The 22,583-nt window shown below is 43.7% G+C and overlaps 1 protein-coding gene across 13 annotated transcripts in view; it reads right to left on the minus strand.

Annotated features, from left to right (window-relative positions):
• TNS1 (tensin 1) overlaps nt 1–22,583 on the minus strand; it is a 483,060-nt gene that overhangs the window by 232,622 nt on the left and 227,855 nt on the right. The window contains exon 1 of one of the 13 annotated variants that reach the window (XM_075317059.1): nt 8,959–9,002. The exons of the other annotated variants lie outside the window; for them this stretch is intronic. The gene's annotated coding sequence lies outside the window, so the exon portion shown is untranslated. Of the gene's footprint in view, nt 1–8,958; nt 9,003–22,583 lie in introns of those variants that run through there. 13 annotated transcript variants of the gene reach the window in all.

Raw genomic sequence — 22,583 nt, forward strand, 5'->3', positions numbered from 1 at the left:
GCAGATCCCGCCGCGGGGTCAGGGTCACCGGTAAGAAGTGTTTGCAGAGCTATAAACCCATCAGCCATGATGATAACGAGGTGTCAGCGTTTCCAAGGTGACATAATAGAAACTATGGATGTTTTGTCACTTAAAGGTTCTGTCAATGATTTACCAAAGTGACAATGTCCGAGGCAGAGACACCGAGGGGCGGTGGGAATGGAAACCGGATCTGTGGCCGGGAAATTAAAAGTTCGGAAACGTTTAATCTGCGCTGCCCCAGTTCGCCAAGTCTTCCCGTCAGTAAGATGCGCCACGTTCATTAATATCCTTATTATTTTGGGGCCACCATCTCCAGAGACGGCCGCAGTCAGGGGTCAGCCGACAGCTCAGCCATGTTTAATAACTTTTGTGGTGTAAATATGACGACTTTGTTGGTTGCACTTAATCACATCTTGCCCCACCCAATATCTGCCTATTTTTTGGATGGGCGTACAAATGCCAAAAGTTGCAAAATGTTTCTGCAACTTTTCACCGTGCAAATATTTTATAACTGACTGTGATGAGCTGCAATACCATGCACAACCTGAGGTCAGGGGTGGCACTGTGAGAAAATTATGGAAAACCCCTTTAACTCTCCAATATCTATTAGACTGGACTCGACTTCACCAAGTGTCAAAAATTCAGCTCTGCTACATCTGAGCATAAACCGGTGCCAAGAACTATTTTAACCTCCCAGCCGTTCTCTCCAGGTATCAGTCATCACGTGGCGGGTCGGCCCAGACACAAAGGGTCGGCCTGTGCGGAGATAGGGCATATCGCGCCAGGCCTGGTTGTAGGTACAAGCAGCGAGCGCAGATAAGCGCAGTCACGCCGCTCATTCGCATTTCATGTTTTATCAGGCAAATAAAGAATCCATACATACGCTGACGGGAATGAATTCCACGAAGGGTCGTCTGGCACAACCACCCCCAGCGGACTCCGGCGAGAAGAAGCGTTTGTTTTTCTAGGCGCTCGGCTTCGCCGCTAGGACTATATTTGGCAACTGTCACTTAGAAGGGTCCTGACAAAGGCTCCTTTATCTACAATAAAGGGAACACAAGGGGTTACATTACCGGCTGCGGAGTCGGCGATTAATCCCACCGCCGAGAAGTTTAATAAGGTGTACGGACCCGGGAATAAGCGCATTATACTTCTCGTTCATGACAAGGCCAGAAAGATCAAGTGGTGGGTGAGGAATCTTTACAACCAGGGGGAGGCAACAAACCCCCCCCCCAAATCTGCCTCCTTCCATATTACACGCTCAAAGGCCAAAGAAGCTGAGATATAAGGAGCTATTTGCAGGATTCACAGATTTTGGATCTGCTCAGTGGTTAGCACTGTATCGAGGCTCAGTGGTTAGCACTGCAATCCTGCAGCGCTGGGGTCAAATCCCATCAAGGACACCATCTGCAAAAATGTTGTATGTTCTCCCAGGGTTTGCCTGAATTTACAGTCAAAAAACTCCCTCTGGTACAACTATGTAACAGACTTTACTGAGTCTATCTAGTCAGTGTAAGTCCTCAGGGGCAGGGCATAAAGCAGAGATTCTCCCATTGGTGCTCTTTTGATACCTGTGCTATGCCCCGCCCCTGAGGGGCCAATAATAGTCCGAACAAAGTATTCTTTTAAAGAGAACATTGTATCTTCAGAAGTTTATTGCTCATATCTGATTATGGGAAACTTGGGTCATAACCACTATGCTCACTTTATTGTTACCCAGCTTTCCAGGAGTCCTGAATGGAAAATCTAGTTATATTTTGAAAAAGGTAATTCTATTATTGAATAACAATGATAATTCCCATTCAGGATTCTTCTTTGAAGTCAGCCATATTATGTCACTCAATTTTCTATAACGCCTGAATTGTCACTAGTTAGATATTGAGTATCAGTGCATAACTAGAACATTTTCTTACTCAGTGGCAACCTTACCTAATGACGGCCATATTGCTCGCCACCCAGCTTTCTAGTGGCAGATATCATGTTCCCAGTATCAGCTATTCCTCAGAAGCCTCTGCACTGGATGATGGACTCCTTCTTTTTGCTCAGAGTTTTGCATTTCTTTTCTGTTCATGTTTTCGGTAATTTCCCCACGTGTAATAATAACAGTCGCTTCCTATAATCATAATCGGGGAGGTTCGGGGCTCATGGACGCGGCTCCTCGCACGACGACTCCTACAAGTCAGAGCTGATTCTATCCCAGATGTTTAGAAATTCCAAAATGTTTTTACGGAAAAGCAGGTTGGGACTAAGACTCTGATGGCGAGATAACCCAGGTATAGCTCAGGTCCCCACACAAGTACAATATCAGACTGCTGCAGCCATAGGGATCATTCACAGCGATAAATGAGAAAATATTTACTGTATCCGCAGTTATCAAACCATTATATACAAATCGGAAACAAATAAAAAGTTCTGCTACTTTCTAATTCCCTTTGGCCCTGATTCCTCATTATATTTGCACCTTTTTTTTCTGGAGTAAAATGGTTCTAACAGTGACTTTTATGTAATGTAATGTTAGTTCACAGTGACTGCACCAGCAGAATAGTGAGTGCAGCTCTGGAGTATAATACAGGAGGTAACTCAGGATCAGTAATGTAATGTATGTACAGAGTGACTGCACTAGCAGAACAGCGAGTGCAGCTCTGGAGTATAATACAGGAGGTAAACTCAGGATCAGTAATGTAATGTATGTACACAGTGACTGCACCAGCAGAATAGTGAGTGCAGCTCTGGGGTATAATACAGGAGGTAACTCAGGATCAGTAATGTAATGTGTGTACACAGTGACTGCACCAGCAGAATAGTGAGTGCAGCTCTGGAGTATAATACAGGAGGTAAACTCAGGATCAGTAATGTAATGTATGTACACAGTGACTGCGCCAGCAGAATAGTGAGTGCAGCTCTGGAGTATAATAGAGGAGGTAACTCAGGATCAGTAATATAATGCATGTACACAGTGACTGCACCAGCAGAATAGTGAGTGCAGCTCTGGAGTATAATACAGGAGGTAACTCAGGATCAGTAATGTGATGTATGTACACAGTAACTGCACCAGCAAAATAGTGAGTGCAGCTCTGGAGTATAATACAGGCGGTAACTCAGGATCAGTAATATGATGTATGTATACTGGGACTCCACTAGCAGAATAGTGAGTGCAGCTCTGAAATACTGAGGATCAGTTTTTATATTAACTATCAGTATGGTTATAAACCTAAGAGTATCTATAAATTCCAGACAGACATTTTAGGTTTTCACTTTTATAACAGCTAGAGAACCACAGAATGTAGATGAGTCAGACTGTAGCGCCCCTTTAAATAGTTGCTGATTTGGCTGGTGATATACTACCGAGTTATGACATAACGATCTTGCACCCTAACAATCCTAACAGAATAATTAATCATTGATATCTAATTATATATTGTCATAGAGAACATTTTATTGAGTCAGGATCATTGTGGATATGAATAAATTCAGGCATTGTGATAATATTTTGTCTCCAAATACATCCAATCATTTATATTAAACTCTATATCACATTGTGCAGATATTGTCTTCCTATCTATAGCTTTGTATTATTGGTGAGTTACTGACATGTGACTGATAAGGGAAGAGTGAGACACTGTCCTGTGGTTACTGACATGTTACTGACAGGTGTCACATGGTGCTTAGTTTGTAAACAAAGAAGTCAGGAGTCGGTCAGAGTGTGTCCAGCAGATGCTATGGTGCCCGTGCATTGTGCAGTCATTTCTTGTGTGATTCTCTCTGGACCTCATGATGGTTTTGTATTGATACATTGTTGCAATGTTGGTGTCTAACAATATAACATTGTGTCAGGATTTATGTATGAGTGAAGAACAAGCAGTGACCACATTCCCTAGAGTCCAGCCTAGACCATGCACATGCAGCGGAGCGGGGACCGCAGTCTAATTCTAGGGTTATGTCATTATATTTTTAAGCGAAAAAAAAAAAGTAAAACATGATCATATCACTATGAATTGCGCCTGATGCTGGATCATCTGTCAGACTCAGTTTTGCAGAACTGATAAATTAATTTTTCTTATATCTGACAGGCAGCAAAAATCTGTCTTCTGCAACATGACCTGACCAGCTCAGCTAGTGCTGCAGACCAGTGCCACTGCTCCACCTGACCAGGTCAGCTAGTGCTGCAGACCAGTGCCACTGCTCCACCTGACCAGGTCAGCTAGTGCTGCAGACCAGTGCCACTGCTCCACCTGACCAGCTCAGCTAGTGCTGCAGACCAGTGCCACTGCTCCACCTGACCAGCTCAGCTAGTGCTGCAGACCAGTGCCACTGCTCCACCTGACCAGCTCAGCTAGTGCTGCAGACCAGTGCCACTGCTCCACCTGACCAGCTCAGCTAGTGCTGCAGACCAGTGCCACTGCTCCACCTGACCAGCTCAGCTAGTGCTGGAGACCAATGTCACTGCTCCACCTGACCAGCTCAGCTAGTGCTGGAGACCAATGTCACTGCTCCACCTGACCAGCTCAGGTAGTGCTGGAGACCAATGTCACTCCTCCTCCTGACCAACTCAGCTAGTGCTGGAGACCAATGTCACTGCTCCACCTGACCAGCTCAGCTAGTGCTGCAGACCAGTGTCACTGCTCCACCTGACCAGCTCAGCTAGTGCTGCAGATCAATGTCACTGCTCCACCTGACCAGCTCAGCTAGTGCTGCAGACCAGTGTCACTGCTCCACCTGACCAGCTCAGCTAGTGCTGCAGACCAGTGTCACTGCTCCACCTGACCAGCTCAGCTAGTGCTGCAGATCAATGTCACTGCTCCACCTGACCAGCTCAGCTAGTGCTGCAGACCAGTGTCACTGCTCCACCTGACCAGCTCAGCTAGTGCTGCAGACCAGTGTCACTGCTCCACCTGACCAGCTCAGCTAATGGTTGAGACCAATGTCACTGTTCCACCTGACCAGCTCAGCTATTACTGCAGACTAATGTCACATCTCCACCTGACCAGCTCAGCTAGTGCTGGAGACCAATGTCACTCCTCCTCCTGACCAGCTCAGCTAGTGCTGGAGACCAATGTCACTGCTCCATCTGACCAGCTCAGCTACTACTTCAGACCAATGTCACTGCTCCATCTGACCAGCTCAGCTAGTGCTGCAGACCAGTGTCACTGCTCCATCTGACCAGCTCAGCTAGTGCTGTAAACTAGTGTCACTGCTCCATCTGACCAGCTCAGCTACTGATGCAGACCAGTGTCACTGTACCATCTAACCAGCTCAGCTACTGATGCAGACCAGTGTCACTGTACCATCTGACCAGCTCAGCTAGTGCTGTAGAGCATTGCCACTGCTCCATCTGACCAGCTCAGCTAGTGCTGTAAACTAGTGTCACTGCTCCATCTGACCAGCTCAGCTACTGATGCAGACCAGTGTCACTGTACCATCTAACCAGCTCAGCTACTGATGCAGACCAGTGTCACTGTACCATCTGACCAGCTCAGCTAGTGCTGTAGAGCATTGCCACTGCTCCATCTGACCAGCTCAGCTAGTGCTGTAGACCAGTGTCACTGCTCCACATGAACAGCTCAGCTAGTGCTGCAGACCAATGTCACTGCTCCACCTGGCCAGCTCAGCTAGTGCTGTAGAGCATTGTCACTGCTCCAATTGACCAGCTCAGTTAGTGCTGCTGGCCAGTGTCACTGTACCATCTGACCAGCTCAGCTAGTGCTGTAGACCAATGTCACTGCTCCACCTGACCACCTTAGGTAGTGCTGCAGACCAGTGTTACTGCTCCATCTGACCAGCTCAGCTAGTGCTGCAGACCAGTGTCACTGCTCCATATGACCAGCTCAGCTAGTGCTGTAGACCAATGTCACTGTACCATCTGACCAGCTCAGCTAGTGCTGTAGACCAGTGTCACTGTACCATCTGACCAGCTCAGCTAGTGCTGGAGACCAATGTCACTGCTCCACCTGACCAGCTCAGCTAGTGCTGCAGACCAGTGTCACTGCTCCACCTGACCAGCTCAGCTAGTGCTGCAGATCAATGTCACTGCTCCACCTGACCAGCTCAGCTAGTGCTGCAGACCAGTGTCATTGCTCCACCTGACCAGCTCAGCTAGTGCTGCAGACCAGTGTCATTGCTCCATCTGACCAGCTCAGCTAGTTCTGGAGACCAATGTCACTGCTCCACCTGACCAGCTCAGCTAGTGCTGGAGACCAATGTCACTGCTCCACCTGACCAGCTCAGCTAGTGCTGCAGACCAGTGTCACTGCTGCACCTGACCAGCTCAGCTAGTGCTGCAGACCAGTGCCACTGCTCCACCTGAACAGCTCAGCTAGTGCTGCAGACCAGTGTCACTACTCCACCTGACCAGCTCAGCTAGTGCTGGAGACCAATGTCACTGCTCCATCTGACCAGCTCAGCTACTACTTCAGACCAATGTCACTGCTCCATCTGACCAGCTCAGCTAGTGCTGCAGACCAGTGTCACTGCTCCATCTGACCAGCTCAGCTAGTGCTGTAAACTAGTGTCACTGCTCCATCTGACCAGCTCAGCTACTGATGCAGACCAGTGTCACTGTACCATCTAACCAGCTCAGCTACTGATGCAGACCAGTGTCACTGTACCATCTGACCAGCTCAGCTAGTGCTGTAGAGCATTGCCACTGCTCCATCTGACCAGCTCAGCTAGTGCTGTAGACCAGTGTCACTGCTCCACATGAACAGCTCAGCTTGTGCTGCAGACCAATGTCACTGCTCCACCTGGCCAGCTCAGCTATTGCTGTAGAGCATTGTCACTGCTCCAATTGACCAGCTCAGTTAGTGCTGCTGGCCAGTGTCACTGTACCATCTGACCAGCTCAGCTAGTGCTGTAGACCAATGTCACTGCTCCACCTGACCACCTCAGCTAGTGCTGCAGACCAATGTCACTGCTCCACCAGACCACCTTAGCTAGTGCTGCAGACGAGTGTTACTGCTCCATCTGACCAGCTCAGCTAGTGCTGGAGACCAGTGTCACTGCTCCATATGACCAGCTCAGCTGGTGCTGTAGACCAATGTCACTGTACCATCTGACCAGCTCAGCTAGTGCTGTAGACCAGTGTCACTGTACCATCTGACCAGCTCAGCTAGTGCTGTAGACCAGTGTCACTGCTCCACCTGAACAGCTCAGCTAGTGCTGCAGACCAGTGTCACTGCTCCACCTGACCAGCTCACCTAGAGCTGCAGACCAATGTCATTGCTCCACCTGACCAGCGCAGCTAGTGCTGCAGACCAGTGTCACTGCTCCACCTGACCAGCTCAGCTAGTGCTGCAGACCAGTATCACTGCTTCACCTGACCAGCTCAGCTAGTGCTGCAGACCAGTGTCACTGCTCCACCTGACCAGCTCAGCTAGTGCTGCATATCAGTGTCACTGCTTCATATGACCAGCTCAGCTAGTGCTGTAGACCAATGTCACTGCTCCATCTGACTTGGGCTTCTGCGTCTTCATCTCCCTAATTCAGCTCTGCTACACCTGACCTGAGAAACAGAGCAAGAAACCTGGAGCCAATCACGTCACCTTACCTGTAAATCATAAACCCTGGAGAGGATGTATCTGTTACATGATAGACTCCCCGCAGGTGATAGGTGTATGTGACATAAGGTTATACATAGGTTACAATATCTTGAATTTGAGCTGCTCCTACTTTAATAAAATAAGTTATAGTTTGGTATTTTTTACTCTTTGATATAAAGATGAGTCTCATTGCAAGTTAGAATATCTGAAGAAAAATGCAATAGAAACCAACATGGCAATGTAAAGAGTCTGGGGAACTACAAGTCCCAGTGTGTCCTGTCAACCAGTAACCACAGCATCATCTATCATCCTCTGGAGCAGGCAGCACACAGTCATCTCGATTGCTTACACTGACAATTCTTAATTGTCCAAAATACTGGACATCGGTCATCAATGAATCAATCATTATCAGAGGAATATATATCTCAGTGGAATAGAAAGGCATCAGCTACTGGATATACGGGGGCAAAACGCTGCACAATCAAAATGTATCACTCTACTCTACAAGGAGTATATCCAGATCACAAACAATGCATACTGCTACATGGGCAGATATCTGACCAATTCCTGTTCAATCAGACTTATAGCAATCTAAATTGGTCTGTAAATGGCAAATTGATCTGATTGAAATCTGTTTCATTAAATCTGATGTATTCACAATCAGGCAATATTCTTCACAGAGAACAGAGGAATTTAATTTTCAGTACGGCTTCTATTCTAACAAAATATATTTGGGTGTAAATGGCCAAATCTGAGCAATTTCTTCATCTGTAAGGTCGGGCTGATTGCTCATTATTCTCAGCTGTTTATTTGTATCGTCAGTTTAGACTCTGAGTCCACATATCCCACTATCAGCCGTGGATCCCACCGCGCAGGTGTGGGAGAGTCATTCAGATATTGGAGAGATCATTCCATCATAAGAAATAGATTTATATCTTAGATGGGGAAGAATTGGTTCAATCCTTACAAAATTTATGTGGCCAAATATGTCACATTTCATCTTCACTTGTATCAAAGCATCAGGAATCCCAGCATCCCGCCACCTGTCATGGTCTCTATAAAGCTGTCAACAATGAATCGAAAATTCTAAACTGTGCAGATGTAGCAGAGCTGAGTTTGCCATTTTTTGGTGCAATGTGACATTTACCTGCAAAGTAATGAAAACTGTAAATGAAAAGTGGTGATATAATGGCTCACGGTACCAGATTACTAACACGGCTCTGCTACATCTATACATTAATTTATTAAATATAATATACTTAGGTCTTTGGGATGATATATTCCCCATATTAGGTTGCCATATAATCGATTGGCCAGAATTCCCAGTCTCGCTCCTCTCCGTGCCATGAATGTCATCCCCATCATTGGATGCACAAAGCTGCACACTTGTCCCTTGTCTCACCTTACACAGCTGCAATAAGATCCCGGTGTCTCGGCTCCCCCAGGTGCCTCCGCCGCTCCTTGATATTTAATTTTCTTGTACAAATCCAAAGTTTAACTGGGAATCAATAAAAAAAGGGAGAAAAAAAATGTATCTGGCTTCCTCCTTCCTTTCTTCTCACCTGGACACAAAGGTGAAGTAAGGAGAAAGGAGGGCAGAGCGATGCCAAGAAAAATAATAGAATGTATCAAGAAATGAGAAAAGTGTCAATGTCTGCAACAAACTGGAACAATGTTGTAAAAAAGCGAAAAAAAAAAAAGCAGAGAAAATTCCCAGTAAAAAAAAAAAAATGTGGGAGCAGAAGTGTAAGCAGCGCAAGCTCTGTCCCTGTGTGCGAGCCGCGTGGGGCTGAGGCAAAGACTGGATGAAAAAGCTGAAATGCAATGTAGGGAGGGGAGGGGGCTCTTATTCCAGTCCATCCATTTGCCTCAATCTTGTTTTTTTTTTTTTTCTGAGCTGTTCTCTCCAAGCAAAACACATACACACCCAACAGCAACTCCTGGCTGCTTTACTGATCTGTGCAGCCTTAAAGGGCATGGAATCCAGGAGGGGGGAAATAACATTAAAACACACATCCAGAAGAGCGCAGCAGGATGGCTGGGGCTGGGGGCAGTGGGGGGGTCTGCGGCCAGGTGGGAGGGAGCACAGCTGGGAGAGGTGGAGCAGGAGGGGCCTCGCCAGCAATTCCTTCTCCACTTCTCTTCCACATGTTATAAAATAAAAACTGTACATGCAGCTGGCTTCCTGTCTGTTAACCCCGCCACTGCCAGGCGGACAGGAAATATTTGGTTTTTGGGGTAAAGGGGGCCACACTAGGACTGGGACTGTTAAGAGATGGTTAACTGATCAGCAATGGCTCCACTGACAGCTTCAGATGGGGGATCTACGCCTGAAGAAGCCGAACCACCAATGCAACATATACAACAGCCCCTCCCTCCACCCAATATGATGCCAGGAAGGCCTTCACCCACCGCACCCCATGGTCCACCGCATAGGGTGGAAATTACCTAAGAGCCCAATGACGGAGCCTGGGATTAGGTTGGAAGCGCTTCTTCCATAAAACAAAATAGTCTAATTATAGAACAAGAAATTCCACCGTTCATTGTGTGGGAAGTGACATGACGGCCCCAGCCACAAGGTGGCGCTCGCAGCAGACCGTGTCAAAGATAACCGGATAATAAAAAGCTCTGCAAGGTTCTCATAGGCTCCCTCCACTTGTAAGACCTCTGCTGGCAGTCAGTGAATTGACACAGTATTGTTTATAATCGAAGCAAAACACAAACTTTCCTCGCGCAGCAGGATGCAATGTATCGGAGCATTACAACGACCAGGGTCCAGGCTGTAAACAGGAGAGAGACGTGTAGGAAACATTTCCACTATAAAAGGATGTAAACAAGTTTTTCCGTCTACTGTTCGGGTGTGTTCACACCTTGCGTTTTTATTCTGCAAGCAAAAAGCAGGTTTACTTAACCAGCAACGCAAATTCTATTTGTGAAATCTCATGCACGCGCGGCTTCATTCTTTCTTGCAGATTTGAAGCAGTTTCATTTCTGCAGCATGTCAATTCTTTTAGGGTTTTTGCAATGGTTTTTCAACCCGTGAAATGAATGGGAAAATATGCATAAACTTTTTTTAAAAATCAGTATTTTACACATCGTTTTTCCTGCCAACATGCGAGTATTTGCAGCAGTTTGTTTCTGCTGAAGATAATGAACGTGTGCACAAAGCCTTAGAAGTCAGACACCTTGTGAGGATTTGTAACAATACATTAGAAAGTTACCTAAGAAATATGTGCAAAGGAGGAAATATTCTCAGATGGGAGGGTATCCCAACACCTGGAGGGTTCACTGTTGGACTAAGCTGTTTATTGACCTTCTTGTTACTTGTGGAGCTGCAAGTTCAGAGCTCAGTGGGTGTTCATGGCTTGTAGAGCTGCAGGATCAGAGATCAGTGGGTGTTCATGGCTTGTGGAGCTGCAGGATCAGAGATCAGTGGGTGTTCATGGCTTGTAGAGCTGCAGGATCAGAGATCAGTGGGTGTTCATGGCTTGTGGAGCTGCAGGATCAAAACTCAGTGGGTGTTCATGGCTTGTGGAGCTGCAGGTTCAGAGCTCAGTTGGTGTTCATTGCTTGTGGAGCTGCAGGATCAGAGCTCAGTGGGTGTTCATGGCTTGTGGAGCTGCAGGATCAGAGCTCAGTGGGTATTCATGGCTTGTGGAGCTGCAGGATCAGAGCTCAGTGGGTGTTCATGGCTTGTGGAGCTGCAGGATCAGAGCTCAGTGGGTGTTCATAGCTCGTGAAGCTGCAGGTTCAGAGCTCCGTGGATGTTCATGGCTCGGAAAGCTGCAGGATCAGAGCAGAGCTCAGTGGGTGTTCATGGCTTGTGGAGCTGCAGGTTCAGAGCTTAGTGGGTGTTCATGGCTTGTAGAACTGAAGGATCAAAGCTCAGTGGGTGTTCATGGCTTGTGGAGCTGCAGGATCAGAGCTCAGTGGGTGTTCATGGCTTGTGGAGCTGCAGGATCAGAGCTCAGTGGGTGTTCATGGCTTGTAGAGCTGCAGGATCAAAGCTCAGTGGGTGTTCATGGCTTGTGGAGCTGCAGGTTCAGAGCTCAGTGGGTGTTCATGGCTTGTGGAGCTGCAGGATCAGAGCTCAGTGGGTGTTCATGGCTTGTGGAGCTGCAGGATCAGACCTCAGCGGGTGTTCATGGCTTGTGGAGCTGCAGGTTCAGAGCTCAGTGGGTGTTCATGGCTTGTGGAGCTGCAGGATCAGAGCTCAGTGGGTGTTCATGGCTTGTGGAGCTGCAGGTTCAGAGCTCAGTGGGTGTTCATGGCTTGTGGAGCTGCAGGATCAGAGCTCAGTGGGTGTTCATGGCTTGTAGAGCTGCAGGTTCAGAGCTCGGTGGGTGTTCATGGCTTGTAGAGCTGCAGGATCAGACCTCAGCGGGTGTTCATGGCTTGTGGAGCTGCATGTTCAGACCTCAGTGGGTGTTCATGGCTTGTGGAGCTGCAGGATCAGAGCTCAGTGGGTGTTCATGGCTTGTGGAGCTGCAGGATCAGAGCTCAGTGGGTGTTCATAGCTTGTGAAGCTGCAGGCTCAGAGCTCAGAGGGTTTTCTCTGTAAATCTCTGAAAAAGGAGGGTGGATACAGACAGATCAAGATCCGCATATGTGCCCCTTGTCATAATTTACCCCTTTATGTGTCCGTACAGATGCTGCTTTGGAGATGGATGTGGCCCCCTCACCTCTTGGGCCCCTGTGCACCCCCCCATCTCTCAAGCAATACTTTCTATTTCCTTACTGTAACATTTTTCTCTGTTTTCTACAGTTTTGTAACCGTTCTGTATTGTGTGTTTCACGTTTTTGCTTTTCTCCTTCATGTTGGACGTGTCTATATTTTTTCTTTTGCTGAACTTTGAGCATTTCTTACATCAGTGTAGTATTATATTTAACGAACACTAAGAGCCTCCGACTTAAAAGTTTGCCATTTCAGGTAAGGAGATATATGTAATCCTGAAGGAGACTTTATTCTACGGCTTAGTTCGTCTGACATTGGACCAACATCCCAAAACAGCCCGAATGAACAAGAACATTCCTATTTACTAATTCCTAATAATTAACTAATCCCCAAAACGTCTCACAACAGTGTAAACAGTCCTGTCCTCCCCGGTCTACACGTCAGAACAATACTTTCTAGTTGCACTGATACAAAGTAGCAAACTGCGCAGACTGGAGAGACATTTGTGCTGGGACTGTCACAGAGGGTCATGTAGAGAAGATACAAATGTAACAAACCCCAAGAGAAGAGATTCCTGTTCACTGACAGCAAGCAGAGATCTTGGAAATGAAGACTTGAAACAAAGTTTATTAGAAAGTTGCAGATGTTTTCATGATACAGTGAAGTGTCCTGGAAAAACACTAGTGAAATGTTAGAAAGTGACACAGTGGAGCGGCACGCCGAGCTCCCATCGACCCCAGCCGAGCACCTGTGCACCTTAATGGACACATTCCGACCTCTGGGAGAGTAAGAAGAATAATCTCCGTGGTATTCCGCCCCCCAGGTGAAATTCCTCCATATTCCAATAACATAGAGCAGCTCTGGGTTAGAGGTGCCGCGTCATCTGCCCCCTCATCACTGTCCAGCATAGCTGCTGGGAATCAGGTCATCCTGCTCCTTATCATCAGCACTTAGTGGCAATGACAATCAGCATTATTACTGCTCTCCTGGGGTCAAGTGGACAAGAGACATTTCAGCAGCAGGACGCGGAGTCCAGGCAATGTCACATCCATCACCCTTGTTACAGCAGGAGCTAGACATGTAATTAAAGGGTATTCCAAGCCTATAAAAGTCATTAATGCATAAAATGTCAATACCCTTTAAATGGTATATTATATTAAAGGGGTGGTCTCATGTTTATTAATGGTTAAAATTGCAGTTCTTGTAAAAACAACCAACTTTACAATTTACCCCTTAATAACAAACCTCCCTTTACTCAAGAACGGAGGGATTTTGAATGCTATAGTTTGCAACTGACTGCCAAAATACCAGCGACCTAGAAGTGGTCGGTCTCCTAGGCAAGGGACATGGTGTATGTCATTCAAGAGCGGTTATGAAGCTGGTTACTGGATCTTCCGGGACGCAGTGCTCATGTATTACTGACATGCTGCCTCATAAAACCGCATTGGACAGTGCACAATTTGGGACAGGCATAGTGATAGGTGGACTCATACCCAGGATCGGCAGGTTCAACTGTGTTTAAATAAAATTACCACCGCACCAGGGCAATAGGGAAGAGTCGGGTAAAGTTCCAGGATTGTCTCATCTAATGGATGCGACAACCCTGGGCGGCTGCAGGCTGATATTTTTAGGCTCAGGTAGCCCAATAAGCATAAGTCCCCCCAGCCTGAGAATACCAGCCCCCAAGCTATTGGCTTTATCATGACTGGGTATCAAAATTGTGGGGTACCGTATGCCAATTTTTAAATTATTGATTTAAATACTTTTTTTAAAAAAAAAAAAAAGTCACATACGGTTCCTCTTATTTTCATACACAAGAAAGTTAAGTGCACGCCTGGGGGCTGTAGCCCGTAGCTGTGGCTTTATCTGAGCTGGATTTCATAATATTGGGGGCCCTAACCCAAATGTATTATTTTTTTATTTTTACACCAATAGAGATCAGCACACAGCACCTCTGATTGGTTGCAGTCAGACACACTGTCACACAGGCTGGGGTCGCATCTGACTGCAACCAATCACAGATGCCAGGACTGCCGTGATTATGCATGAAGGATAATGAGCGGCCCTGTAAGTAGTATGAGCACCTTGGACGCAGTGAACATCCGCGAGAGAGACTTGGTAATATAGCGCGCTTGCTTTGGCCTTTTTTCTTTATTTTTCCTTTATTTTTTTTTAGCTACCTGAATCGTAACACAGAGTTCCCTGAGAATTCCAGGACCAAGGTCGGTGCTCGGGGACTGTTCAAACTGAGCGGATCCGGACTTTTACAGCCTATCCTATAACCAGGGGACCGGACTCCAGATAATCAGGTGTTCCGGATTATCCCAGATTTCTAGAAAACTGTAGAAAACCCACTCACAAAAGTTAAAAAAATTCTGAAGAACTCAAGTACTAAAAAAAAAAAAAAGCAAAAGTATCAGATTGTATCTTTAAGAAAGATTTTATATACTGTATATAAATCAAAAGTTGGTTCGCTCTGTTGCAAAACTCCACATGATGACAACCCATCCAAAATGATCAGATTTCCCTGATGATCAGATTCCAAATTAGAGGATTCCTATCTGTTCTTAGCGCAGCGATGGAGAAGGGATCAAGAGTATAAGACGCTGGAATATATAATGTATGGAATTGTCCACGATGGGGAATTTTTAAAGATCAACGTCATGGAAAAAAGTATCCAAAATACAGAATGTCCAAAAAGAAAGAATCCCATAAAAACAGAACTATTGAATGTAGAATATAGAAGCCATGGCGGCAGGACGGTCCGTCCTATATCCTATATATGATCGCTAACATCTCTGCCTCTATGACAAGAATCTACGATCCATAAATCTCCCGGAGTCTCACCACATCGTGATTATCTCCTTCTCTCACATAACGGCCAAGACAAGTGCGAGAAGGAAACTGTAAAACTGCGCTGAACACGGTGCGGAGAGCAATAAACGTCCGCGCCCGAGGGGACCTGTCACCAAAGTGAAAACGCGAATAAAAGCCCCAATGCTGGAGGTGTAAAACTGCTTAAAGGGGTATTCCCATCTCCAAGATGATATCCCAATATGCAGTAAGTGTAATAATAATAATATTAGTAAATACCTCCAATTAGAAAATGTAGTATAGTTCTCCTGATTAGCTATATCTGTTACCTCATGTGCAGGGCATTGCAGCTTAGGTCTCTATGGTTACGACTACTCATATAGTGACAGTTAGATGCTTGTGGTTGTAACCATGGATATCTCAAATGCAATGCCCTGCACATAGCAATCAGGAGATCTATACTATATTTTTAATTGGAGGTTTTTGCTAATATTATTATTATTATTATTATTATTATTATAGTAGAATGATGTGATTTACCAAAAATCTCTATCTTGGTCTCATTTGTCCACAAGATGCTTTCCCAGAAGGATTTTGGTTCCTCATGTACATTCTGGCTTTTTTACTTCTCTGTGTCAGCAGTGAGATCCTCCTAGGTCTCCTCCATAGCATTTGTCTGTCTCTGTGTCAGCAGTGGGGTCCTCCTGGGTCTCCTCCATAGCGTTTCATGTCATTCAGATGTGGACGGATAGTTCACGCTGACACTGATGCTCTTGAGCTGCAGGACGGCTTGAATTTCTTTGAAACTTTATTAGGGCTTATCCACCATCCGGACTATCCTGCGTTACAACCTTTCATCAACTGTTCTCTGCTATCCAAGTACAAGGAGATTAGCTGCAGCGCCATGGGTTGTAAACCCCTTGATTATATTGTACATCATGGACAAAGGAACATCAAGATCTCTGGCGATAGTTGTGTAACCTTGATATTGTAAATGTTTTTCAACAATTTTGGTTCTACAGTCCTCAGACCGTTCTCTTCTCCTCTTTCTGTTCTCCATGCTTAGTGCCGCACATACAGACACAATGCACAGATTGAGGCAACTTCTCCCCTCTTTATCTGGTTTTAGAAGTGATTTCCATATTGCCCACACCTGTTACTTGACACAGATGAGTTTGAATGAGCATCACATGCTGGAAACAAAGTTGTTTACTCACAATTTTGTAAAGGTGCCAACAAATTTGGGTTTGGGTTATGTGTGAAATTATGTCCAATTTGCCCTTTTTTTCTTGTTTTGTGCTGTTCCAAAATATACAAAGGATATAAACATGGGTATAACAAAACATGTGGAATTGCAATGATTTTCTGGGAGAAATACTTTTTCTGGGACAATTTCAAGGGTGGCAACACTTTCGGCCATGACTGTATATGGCACAGACATGGATATAACATTCAATTGTAACTCTCATAGAAATGAATGTGCACATGTCTGGCCACTGCATTGATCAGACTAACAACGTAATATTGTGGGAATTCTGCATTAACACTACAACATTGGTTACACTTTGATACATTGTTTTGTTAATGAGTATTACAAAGTATATAGGACGTCATTATTAACTGCTACTTGTAAGATTTGTTACAGATCAATAATCATTGACCACATATTAACCCACTGCTCCCGGGAGGTCACCATTACCACTGCAGAGACCGAGCATCATCCACGGTGAGCGATCTCTCCAGGGGGTCCGATCTGGTATCGCTTCTGCAGGGGGTCCGATCTGGTATCGCTTCTGCAGGGGGTCCGATCTGGTATCGCTTCTGCAGGGGGTCCGATCTGGTATCGCTTCTGCAGGGGGTCCGATCTGGTATCGCTTCTGCAGGGGGTCCGACCTGGGAACGCCTCTGTCTACATTCATTACCCTGCTCATTATTATTACTCAAACTTTCATGCAAAAACAAAACTAGTGCAAAAGTCTCCACTTGTAAAACGCTGGATTGTATCTAACTCCGTGCGGTCACACAGTAACTGTAGACAATGTCAGTTTGCCCGCATTGCCAATCATAATTGAAGGCTTCGATACATTGGTAATAGGGGATGTTTATATAACTGTGCAAAAGGCCAAAATCATCATCACCAATCCCAAGAAGCTCGTACATGGGTAATGTGAATCCAACCCGATATAACAGAGCCAAGTGTCTGTATTCTCTGGGGTTTGGCAATGAATTCCTGCAAGCAGCACTCGCTATATACAGTATATTCCCTCTACAAGAATATTAATAATAGAAACAAACATCTTGTAGATATGATACTCGTTATTAGCAAAAAAAAAAAAAAAAAGCATCTTACAAAGCAAGTTTTCAAATCTAAATAAAGTATCTAAAGAAACACACACTCATATACAGCAGTGATATCAATAATGAACACATCAACAATATTCTAAGTAAATATATTTGTAAAAGTGCTAACAATATAAATGACAACTGCCTGAAATGCCATTTCCTGTGTGGGATATATCACCCTGTCAAGAATAGAACTACTATAATACTGCTCCTATATACAAGAATATAACTACTATAATACTGCTCCTATGTACAAGAATATAACTACTATAATACTGCCACTATGTACAAGAATATAAACTACTATAATACTGCCACTATGTACAAGAATAGAACCACTATAATACTGCCCTATGTAGAAGAATATAACTAGTGTAATACTATCCCCTATGTACAAGAATCTAACTACTATAATACTGCTCCTATGTACAAGAATATAGCTACTATAATACTGCTCCTATGTACAAAAATATAACTGCTATAATACTGCCCCTATGTACAAGAATATAACTACTATAATACTGCCCCTATGTACAAGAATATATCTACTATAATACTGCCCCCTATGTACAAGGATATAGCTACTATAATACTGCCCCCTATGTACAAGAATATAGCTACTATAATACTGCCCCTATGTACAAGAATATATCTACTATAATACTGCCCCCTATGTACAAGGATATAGCTACTATAATACTGCCCCCTACGTACAAGAATATAAATACTATAATACTGCCCCTATGTACAAGAATACAAGAATATAACTACTATAATACTTCCCCTATATACAAGTATATAGCTAATCTAATACTGCCCTATGTACAAGAATGTAACTACTATAATACTGCCCCCATGTAAAAGAATATAACTACTATAATACTGACCCCTATGTACAAGAATATAGCTACTATAATACTGCCCCATGTACAAGAATATAACTAGTATAATACTACCTCCTATGTACAAGAATATAACTACTATAATACTGCCCCCTATGTACAAGAATATAACTACTATAATACTGCCCCTATATACAAGAATATAACTACTATAATACTGCCCCCTATGTACAAGAATATAACCACTATAATACTGCCCCTATGTACAAGAATATAACTGCTATAATACTGCCCCTATGTACAAGAATATAACTACTATAATACTGCTCCTATGTACAAGAATATAAGTACTATAATACTGCCCTTATGTACAAGAATATAACTACTATAATACTGCCCCTATGTACAAGAATATAACTGCTATAATACTGCACCTATGTACAAGAATATAACTACTATAATACTGCACCTATGTACAAGAATATAACTACTATAATATTGCCCTTATGTACAAGAATATAACTACTATAATACTGCCCTTATGTACAAGAATATAGCTACTATAATACTGCCCTTATGTACAAGAATATAACTACTATAATACTGCTCCTATATACAAGAATATAACTGCTATAATACTGCACCTATGTACAAGAATATAACTACTATAATACTGCCCCTATGTACAAGAATATAACTACTATAATACTGCCCCTATGTACAAGAATATAACTACTATAATACTGCCCCCTATGTACAAGAATATAACCACTATAATACTGCTCCTATGTACAAGACTATAACCACTATAATACTGCCCATTTTGTAAGGAATAAACTGCAGTATAAGATTGCAGCTCTTGCCCGGGGAGATTAGATGATCTTGTTACATGGAGACACGGGTTGAGGAGGGAAAGTGACTCCTGACATGCATAAATCTGACACTTGCTCCTGTTACAGAAGTGAAATTCTGAGCTGGGTCTTGTCTTATCTGTCTCGGTATCACAATTAGAATATTTGTCTCTGGAGCTTTGTGTTCGCGCCTTGAGGTGACCGCGTGAGAAGAGAAATTAAATGGCTTCATATTTTGCGGTTAGGAAACGCAGCTGTTTCACCCTCAGGTCAGTCATCGCTCCGCAGAGGAGCAGATGGAAGAAGTGAGGAAGAGGAGTAGACCTGGAGTCTTCTGTATCCAGCACTGGAGAGGAGACGCACAGCAGGTAGATCCTTCCAGGCGCTGGTGGATAATAATTAATAATAATTGTATTCATTTATATAGCGCTATTAATTCCACGGCACTTTACATACATCAGGAACACTGTCCCCATTGGGGCTCACAATCTAAATTCCCTGTCTGTATGTCTTTGGAGTGTGGGAGGAAACCCATGCAAATACGGGGAGAACATACAAACTCCTTGCAGATGTTGTCCTTGGTGGGATTTGAACCCAGGACTCTAGCGCTGCAAGACTGTACTGCTAACCACTGAGCCACCACAAGACTGCAGTGCTAACCACTGAGCCACCGTGCCGCCTTATACAGACGGGGGGGCCCTGTGAAGAGCTGTATATGGCCCTATACAGTCCTATAGCTCAGTATAATGCACAATCCCCTCCTTTTGGAGGCAAATGTAGCCCCTGCTTTGTGCGGCTGCCAGGATACACCAGTGATATACACCCCTCCCTACTTCCAGGGTTCAGGTAGATAATTCGGGGACATGAAAGGTCTTCAGCTCCAGATCATGCAAAATATTTGGCCAAGCTAGGGGACCCCCACAATGAGACAATCCAGGAAAAGTGACCCCATAACAGTCAGCTGTCAACAGTGCCCTGAGCATAATTCCCATCATACTACAACAGTGACCCCATAACATTGGCATTATGCAATAGTGAGCCCATAATATTGGCATTCGCATTATGCAACAGTGACGCCATAACATTTGCATTATGCAACAGTGACCCCATAACATAGCCTTCTGATTACTGTGAACCCATCAGAATCCGTCTGCAGCAGAGGAAGAGACTGGAGAAAAGGCATCAAATCACTCTAGATTGGGAGTTGGCACAGGTTGGCATGGAGCGCCATCCGACCCCACGCCAAGCCTCATATCAGTCAGTGAGAGTAAACTGGCAGTGACCTCGCGGGAACAATGGCGGCTCCGCGAGATATTCTGTATCAACCGTCCAATGAATGTAAATTTCCAAATCAATCCGTGCCAGAATCTAGTGCCAACCTGCGCCACAAATCCATCCAAAGAGGCATAAATCATTACTGCTGCTGTCTGACTGATCGCAGCAAACTCTGCAAGACCCGGCACGTCGTCTCACAACCGAAAATTTGTAACTTGGCCTAAAAGAAGGGGGCAAAGTGCAGAGAAGATAAGGAGAAGTGGCAAACTGGCACCGGGCAGAGGTGTCCTACCCGATATTGTGCTAGAGTCACCACATTCCAACAACAGCCAGGGGTATACAATGTCCAGCTTCATTACAGAAGGATATATTCCATCCCAAACATGTAAGGACCGAGCAACAACCCTCACTGTGCTCTGCAATCTACAGAGACTGGATTATAGCAGTTATATTCATCCACATAGGGGCAGTATTATAGTAGTTATATTCCTCTACATAGGAGAAGTATTATAGTAGTTATATTCTTGTATATAGGGGGCAGTATTATAGTAGTTATATTCTTGTACATAGGGAGCAGTATTATAGTAGTTATATTCTTGTACATAGGGGCAGTATTATAGTAGTTATATTCTTGTACATAGGGGCAGTATTATAGTAGTTATATTCTTGTATATAGGGGGCAGTATTATAGTAGGTATATTCTTGTACATAGGAGCAGTATTAAAGTAGTTATATTCTTGTACATAGGGGCAGTATTACAGTAGTTATATTCTTGTATATAGGGGGCAGTATTATAGTAGTTATATTCTTGTATATAGGGGGCAGTATTATAGTAGTTATATTCTTGTACATAGGGGCAGTATTATAGTAGTTATATTCTTGTATATAGGGGGGCAGTATTATAGTAGGTTTATTCTTGTACATAGGAGCAGTATTAAAGTAGTTATATTCTTGTACATAGGAACAGTATTATAGTAGTTATATTCTTGTACATAGGGGCAGTATTACAGTAGTTATATTCTTGTACATAGAGGGCAGTATTATAGTAGTTATATTCTTGTACATAGGGACAGTATTATAGCAGTTATATTCTTGTACATAGGGACAGTATTATAGTAGTTATATTCTTGTACATAGGGGCAGTATTATAGTAGTTATATTCTTGTATATAGGGACAGTATTATAGCATTTATATTCTTGTACATAGAGGACAGTATTATAGTAGTTATATTCTTGTACATAGGGGCAGTATTATAGTAGTTATATTCTTGTATATAGGGGCAGTATTATAGTAGTTATATTCTTGTACATAGGGACAGTATTATAGTAGTTATATTCTTGTACATAGGGACAGTATTATAGCAGTTATATTCTTGTACATAGAGGGCAGTATTATAGTAGTTATATTCTTGTACATAGGGAGCAGTATTATAGTAGTATTCTTGTACATAGCGGGCAGTATTATAGTAGTTATATTCTTGGACATAGGGGCAGTATTATAGTAGTTATATTCCTGTATATAGAGGCAGTATTATAGTAGCTATATTCTTGTACATAGGGGCAGTATTATAGTAGTTATATTCTTGTACATAGGAGCAGTATTATAGTAGTTATATTCTTGTACATAGGGGCAGTATTATAGTAGCTATATTCTTGTACATAGGGGCAGTGTTATAGTAGTTATATTCCTGTACATAGGAGCAGTATTATAGTAGTTATATTCTTGTACATAGGGGCAGTATTATAGTAGTTACATTCTTGTACATAGGGGCAGTATTATAGTGGTTATATTCTTGTACATAGGGGGCAGTATTATAGTAGTTACATTCTTGTACATAGGGGCAGTATTATAGTAGCTATATTCTTGTACATAGGGGGCAGTATTATAGTAGTTATATTCCTGTATATAGGGGCAGTATTATAGTAGCTATATTCTTGTACATAGGGGCAGTATTATAGTAGTTATATTCTTGTACATAGGAGCAGTATTATAGTAGTTATATTCTTGTACATAGGGGCAGTATTATAGTAGCTATATTCTTGTACATAGGGGCAGTGTTATAGTAGTTATATTCCTGTACATAGGAGCAGTATTATAGTAGTTATATTCCTGTACATAGGAGCAGTATTATAGTAGTTATATTCTTGTACATAGGGGCAGTATTATAGTAGTTATATTCTTGTACATAGGGGCAGTGTTATAGTAGTTATATTCTTGTATATAGGG

Source organism: Anomaloglossus baeobatrachus, chromosome 7 (assembly GCF_048569485.1).
Source record: "Anomaloglossus baeobatrachus isolate aAnoBae1 chromosome 7, aAnoBae1.hap1, whole genome shotgun sequence".
NCBI classification, from domain to species: domain Eukaryota; kingdom Metazoa; phylum Chordata; class Amphibia; order Anura; family Aromobatidae; genus Anomaloglossus; species Anomaloglossus baeobatrachus.